Genomic DNA, 7,830 nt, shown 5'->3' on the forward strand with positions numbered 1-7,830 from the left:
TTCATAAACTCAAACTGGCCAAACGACACAAACTACTGGCAGTGGCACTCTTACTTGCAAAAAGGAGGGCAGCCATTAAATAGGGTAGCAAACGTCCACCCAGATTTAAGGACTGGATAACCGACTTAATATATTGTAAAGAAACATTAGGCGCTTACGAGGAGGAAATACCTCAGGCATCCAGACCCAAAGACTTCTGGAAACCACTACTGGACTATTTACAGTAACAAAATGATGACACTTGACCATACAAATGTAGTGGCATATAGAAACTAGCGGAGGCATTTGTCCCGCATGCATCTTTAGTGCATTAAAATCAATATTACTGACAAATCTGGTCATTGTTAGGTCAGAATGTTTAGATGTAAAATACTTTGAATGTCACCATTTCCATATAGCTACTGCGTCAAATGTCGACCATTATTAAGAGTATATGTCACGTATTATATTTATTATTGAATATCAATGTAAGCACGAGGAACTTGAACTTAACTATGTACCTCAATATTGCAATGTGTCTGTTTTTCTTACTGCTGCTTGGTGGAATGAAAATAAACATTTTTTTTTTAAATGTATTGTGCTAAATGTGAGAAATTTAAAGGGGGTGAACATAACAAGAGCAAATCAAAAAGTGTAGAAGTCAGTCATGGTAAAGGAAACCATAGTTGTAGAGCCAGATTTGTTTGTAGTCCAAGATACTGCTGGCATCAGAAAAGCAAATGTGTTCAGAAATAGTCCACAGAGTGAATGGTAGGCACATACTGGAGGAAATTATCATTGAGGTTTCTTACTGGCGGTGTCAGAGATCTTGCCATCCTTACCTCCTGGTGATTTGGGGGGCCAACCCCACTTGCTAGGGGATTCACAGCTGTTGGGGTTGGGGGGCTGCAGGTCGTTCTTCCAGTAGCAGGGCCTCCCTTCCTGTGGCCGAAGTAGATGGCTCAGATGTTGTTGGACCACGATAGGGGTAGATAGTGCTGGAAAAGGCCTACACATGTGGGTATAAATGTCCTCCAGCACCCCAATAAGGGGACCCCATATTGGAGTTATGGGACTGCATCCACTGGATGTGCTCCCTCCGCAGCTGCTTCATCTTCTGGAGCTCGGTGAGTACCTGGCCCATCTTGTCTTGGGATTGATGGTAGGCTCCCAAGACTTGTACGATGGTGGTCTGGATGTCAGGGACTCCAGTTAACTCAGTCTGCTGGCTCACAAAGACCCTCCCACAACCCTTACCCCCACTACCCTGTGCCCTGCCCTAGAGTTCCCCATCCTACTGTTTCCTGGGTGAGCTGAAGGCGGTGGTGTGGTCTCAACATTACCCTGGACTTGGGGGTATACAATCAGTGTCACAGTAAGAGGAACACAAAAAGTGCAGTCTTCAGGTTGCTGAGTGTTACAGCTGGGGTGGGAGGTGTTGATGTTTGTGCAGGAATTGTCACTGGAGCTGTCTGCCTAGACTGACCAGATGTGCCAGGCTCCTCAAGCTCCAGTATATCATCATAAGTGCTGTCCTCACTGAGGGCTTGATCCTGAACTAGAGTGGAAATGTCTTTAGTGGCACAAACATACCAACCTGGTCTAGCAGTTAAACCTATTGATAAATGGAGAACATATTTATTAGCAAAAGTGTCTAATGTACATTCAAATATTTGGAGACAGACGATATTGATACCTACAAGGTAGAGATTATTGTGATGAGGGCTTCCAGTGGTATTGCACAATCCCTACCTCAAATCTGCAGTAATAAAAAGTCCTGAATTGTCCGTGATGTGGTTAGGGAATATATGTCTCCCAAACATTGAGGCCACCAACACAGTGTAGAGGTGAACTGTGTAATTGGCAATCCCATGACCTTGCTGGCTGCTGAACAGACATTTCCACTACTTGGATAGATATTTGGCATTAGTCATTATGTGAACAGTGCAGTGTAACATTTTGTATGTACCACTTACATTCATCATTATAATTTGTATACTACTCCTGACACTTTTTGTGTATACACAGTTTGGTTTGTGAAGCTTGTGACTTCAGTACAATTGTTTGAGAAGAACAGGAAAATAATCAGAAAGTAACACAAGGTATTTTTAAAAGAGAGCATTGAATAGGGATTCCATATGTTGAAATCTGTCAGAAAGAGACAAAGAGCAAAATGACATAGCAATAAGCTTTCGAGAAACAGAAACAGGGCACCATGCTAGCCGTAGTAATTTCAAAGACAAGTTACCAACACTTGTAAAATGGTTAGTGGAACATACCTGTTGAAGATAACCAGTGGAAATAGGCCAGACACTTATCACACATATGGGTAATGGGTTATTTGGTGTTGGAACAGTTGCAGGTATCATTCCGTAGTGTCACATGTAATGGAAATTGACACCTGCAATCTTAGACACAGACCAATACATTCACAAAATCACAATTACATGAAACTGATAGTTTTTTACTTCTATGTTAGTAAAATATGCACAGGAAACATTAGCAGCAACTAACTTCTAAGAAAACATTACATTGAGGTTGATTGGGAGTTGGCAATGTGCAACTTAACCCGACTCCATTACACCAGGTATTCCTGTCAAGCCACCTCTTCCTAATTTCCTCCTATGTTTGCAGGTTGTTAGCCAGTGCATTCACTCTGTTGACTATCCTGGCCCACATTTGCCGTTTCTGTGACAGGGGAGTATTTTTGACTTGGGCTCCAAACAATTGTGCCTCTACTCTTCTGATTTCATCTATCATGACTGACAATTCACCTTCAGTGAAACAGGGGTTGTTGTGTCTTGGCATTGTGCAACAAAATGATATCAAATTAAATAACATGAAAACAAGGTGTGCAAAGATAGAAGGTAAAGGTAAAAGTAACAGGGAAAAAGTAACACAAAAAACGTCAATTCACTGTGCTTCGTTCTGCTGTCAAGTGTAGTGGAGAAGTGCAATGGCAAAGGGCCTGTTCTGAAATGGGATGTGTTTTATAGTGTGGTTTGCAAGTGTTTCAATTTGGCCAGTGGACATCAGGTGTGTTCTACTGGCATCCATCCAATGGCCACAGTGATGGTGCATTGTGGACCGCAATGGACTCACTCCTTCTGGGAACTGCTGCTAGAAGGTCACCAGCAAATCTGTGTGATCTAAATCTGCTCGGCGGGAACCTGCTGCCCTGACGGCGATGGAGTAACCAGCATTGGAGATCGCCACGTCAGCAGCAGTGTACAGTGGCGGTAAACACTCCGTCAGTGTGGGCGGCGAGACCAGCCTACATGCATCTAAATACAGTGAGCATAATACTGTGGACTCGACAGAGTACTAGGGAGCACCGCAGCACAGCAGTAAGACCCCCAAGATCAGCCTATATGCATGTATACTAAAACACGTTGAAAAAAATATGATTTTAACATGTGATGCATTATGTATTGCTCCTTTTTTTAAATTTTTATTTTATTTTATTGGAGTTCATGGTGCAATGAGAAAATACATAATTAACCACAAGCAAGGTATAAGAACGTCTAATACACTTACATAATCACTCAGATATAAACAGCTAAAAACACATTATTTGATGTGGGGATAAAAAAAATATATACTACAGAGGATCTATCAATAAATATAACAATATAGTACATGTCAAGTTCTTATTCTGTCCTCCAGCCATTTCTTAACCGGGGCCCATAATCGTCTTCCCAACTCTCATTTTTTAACGCCTTTAAATTCATAGAGACAGGACTCAATATTATAAGTACCCAAAAATCTGGAGATCCACATTTGAAAAGAGGGGGCTGTAACATCCTTCCATCCGGCCGAGATTAAGATTCTAAGCACAGCGACCGACATAAAAACCAGAGCAGCCTCATCCTCTGTTAAAACCAATTTAGAATCTGAGCCAAATAACATCAGTGTTGGGGATAGATCGATCTTTAGCAGCCCCTCCCAAAATGTTGTTATTCCATCCAGGACAGGGGCCAATCGCTCACAAGTAGCAAACATATGTAATAAGTCTGCATGCCCCTTATTGCATCTCGGGCAGCAATCATCATTCCTAACACCCCAGGCAAATAGTTTGGCCGGTGTGTTATACAGATTAAAAACTGTTTTAAAATGTTGTGCCCGTAGGTTGGAAGCCCAAAAGATCTTTTTATTTAGCCATAATGCTAGGTCCAAATCTACATCCGGGTTTACCAGTTTATTTGCCCAGTCACTTTCTACTTTTCCTACGTCATCCTGTAATCTGGACACCAGCATGTTATAAACCTCTTTTATCTTCCTACATCCTCTTTCAATGCCCTCAAACACAGGGAAATCTACCAGGGGTTTAAGTTTGGTCCTGCAAGCCTGAATGATGCCCGAAATTTTGCCATATATAAGCCACTGATTTTCAGGGAGGCCATATCTTCTTTGCATGTCCTCAAACCCACTAACCTTGTCTCCTACCATTAGGTCTCCTATAGTCATAACCCCTAAGCCCTTCCAAATTTGTAGGTTCCCATCATTACTCAGCTGAGGAAAAAGGCTCGAATTTTCCAAAAGAAGAGAGGGGTTAATTTTAGGGACATGAAAGAATTTTAAGATTGATTTCCATACTTGCCATGCCCCCAGTAGGGTCTTAAATCGTGCCTTCCTATAAAACCTATATTCTAGTTCCGTTAGCAATAGGCCCATTGCTTTCCCCCCATCAGCATTTTAAAGATTGGAGGGGGACCCTGACTGTCTACAATAGTCGCGCCTATATCGCATTTAAACAGAATTGACATCTGGATCAGGAGACAAGCCCAATGGTACAGTCTCAGGTTCGGAAGTGCCATCCCACCCCTTTCCCACGGAAGGGACATAAGGGTCGTTGATCGTCTAACCTTACCATACTGCCATATGAACCTAATAAAGGCAGACTCTTCTTTCTTCAGAATTTTCTCCTCAATATATAGGGGAATGGCTCTAAATAGATATAATACCCTAGGAAACATCACCATTTTTAAGACGTTTACCCTCCCACCCAGAGAGAGATGAAGGACATCCATCCTTTTCAGTTCCAGCTCTATGGATTTAATAAGGGGGGGTAGTTCTCTTCCACTATCATACCCACTGAAGCATTAATCTTTACCCCTAAATATATAGCTGAATCGACATACCTTAAATCGGTTCTTGGTATATTCCTGGAGCAGATTATTTGGGTTTTGGATTCATTCAAAAGATATCCAGAGCCTTGACTGAAGACTTTAGCCATCTGTACCAAATCCGGGAGTGCCTGCTGCGGGTTTGTTGTGATTACCGCCAGGTCATCAACGTAGGCTAAAACCTTGTTTTCGTAGCCATTATAGATCACTGGAGCTATTCTAGGGCACTCTATTATTTTCTGAATAAGAGGGTCAATGTACAGAGCAAATAGTATGGGGGAGCAGGGGCAAACCTGCCGTGTCCCTCTACTTATCTTAAACTTATCTGATTTCTCTCCCATAACCGTAATAGTTGCCACTGGATCTATATACATAGCTTTAATAGCCCTGATGAAATTCGGACCAAAACCTCTCCCGGCCAAAATGCTCCAGAGAAAGCTCCACCCCACCCGATCAAAAGCTTTTTCTGCATCAAGCAGGATCATGGCTATCTCTCCCCCCACGTCTTCCTGGGCATCAAACAAAGTTATCTCTCTACTGGTATGATCTGTCGTACCACGCCCAGGAACAAAACCATGTTACCACGGGGAGACTAAACCGCCTATGATCCTGCCCAACCTCTTTGCCCAGATCTTTGAGTATAATTTAGTATCGGCATTTATTAAGGATATAGGACGATATGACCCTGGTTTCTCGGCTGGTTTACCTTTCTCATGAAAGACTATAACATTAGTTTCTTTCCACGAGTCCGGGACCACCCCCGAATACAGTATCCCATTAAATAGGTCTAATAAGAGAGGAACGATCACTTTTTCTATTGCTTTATATACCTCCAAGGGGAGACCATCAGGGCCTGAAGCTTTCCCTGGCGCTAACTCTCGCAGGGCAGAAAACGTTATATCCTTATCAAGGGCGGTTTTTGTTGAATCATCCACACGAGGTCCATTGTCAATACATCCCTCCTCCTGATCATTATTGAAGGGATCCTCCTCATATAATTTCTGATAGTATTTTTTAAACACCAACAGAATATCCTTTATCTCTGTATATGTAATCCATTTCTCTTCTATACACACAATCACATTCTTTGATCTTTCCTGTTTAATCCGAAGAGCAAGTGCTCTACCAGCTTGCTCTCCCGTTTTGTACCTCTTTGCCCTTGAGGATTGATATTCCCCGATTGCTTTCTGTGTAACCTCTTTCTGCAATGCCGCTTTTACTGCCAGCAGAACCCCCTGACTAGCCTCACTATTACTGCCTGAAGCAATATCCTTTATATGTTGTTCTTTCGCCTTAACCAATTTATCCATTAATTTCTCTACTGCGCTCCTATCTTCTCTTCTAAGCCTTGTGGTAAATAATATTACCGGGACTATTTTTCCATACATTTATAACAATAAGAATAGCTCATAAAAATGAAAGGCAGACTCCGTGGTATCTGAGTCATACGGGCTTTAATTAAGATGACTCGAGTCAACGAGAATCGGGTTCCATCACCACTAAGGTTCAGGAAGGGATATCTAACGTTTTATTAACATCACACATTATATATAGTAAAATCATACAATTACAATGAATACAGTAGGTGGAACAAGTGAAAAGAGAGAGATAAGAACATATGGGCGTAAAAGAAGGCGTGTAAGGAGGCGTACACATAGGTGTGCACTTGATGAGTCATAGAGGTGTCATAGGTGGGTGGATGCATAGAGAAAATTTGCAGGGTCAGCAGAAACCTTTACCCTACATGTGCGCGCAACTGAACATGACGTGAGAGTGACGTGTAACTGGGGAGAACTGGGGGTTGACTTTAGCACCAGTAGAGGAGTCTGGAGTCTGGGATGTCAGAACGACCTGCACCTTTGGCATATCTGATATCTTATGTTCGGAGGATGTATTGTCTGAAGTAAAGGTCTCTTGAGCAGAGGCCGTTCATTACTGAATGCTAGTGGGTGCATATATTTCTTCATGCAATGCACGGGGCCATGGACATACTATGGCAACGGGTTCAGTAAATCACTTGCATGGAGACAGGAATGCTGGGTCCAATGCCTGCAGGCGGAAATATGTTTACCTATTTCACTAGACTGGAATGTGTTTTTGCGGAGGCTGAGCAGATAACTGTAGGCAAAATACCGTCTTGGCAGGCAGGCCAGGCCGGGCACCTCTCGGCTGGGCAGGGAGTAGGGGAGAGGTCAGGGATGCATACCAAAGCTGCGGTGTTCAGAGACAGAAGAGGCTCGGAGCCTGAATTCAGGGCCTGGCTCGGCTGGGCCACAAAAACGTGTGCTTTGCGATATTTAAAAGTGCACCATGTAAATGCATTGGAAACGTAGGCCTTAGTGCGGAATTCATACTACATACATGGAAGGCCTAATAACTGACATGTTAACATTAGACGGAAATGCAGGGGCATTATTATGACGGCACGGGAAAAGAATTACATGATGGCAGGGACATACATGGGGCATAGGTACATGGATAGGGTGCAAAGGGGGGGACACACTGACTACCTAAAATTCCTGTTTCCTCATTCCCTCCTTGTCCCCTACTGCGCCCTTTAGGATATATCTATTTTCATAAGACCATCTATTTGTTCATATAACATCATTTGCTCATCTTTTTTCATTCGAGCACGGGAACAGGAATGTGGACGGGGAATGCAAGCAGTGGCACACAAGCTGCAAATCGCTGGGCCACATTGCAGACAGAGACAGCAACTGAATAA

General features: G+C 42.8%; 1 pseudogene; it reads right to left on the reverse strand.

The window, feature by feature from the left end:
• Positions 1 to 774: 774 nt before the first annotated feature.
• On the reverse strand, positions 775 to 6,415 carry LOC147747625 (uncharacterized; annotated as a pseudogene).
• Positions 6,416 to 7,830: the final 1,415 nt, after the last annotated feature.

This window comes from Lissotriton vulgaris, chromosome 1_1 (assembly GCF_964263255.1).
Source record: "Lissotriton vulgaris chromosome 1_1, aLisVul1.2, whole genome shotgun sequence".
NCBI lineage: Eukaryota > Metazoa > Chordata > Amphibia > Caudata > Salamandridae > Lissotriton > Lissotriton vulgaris.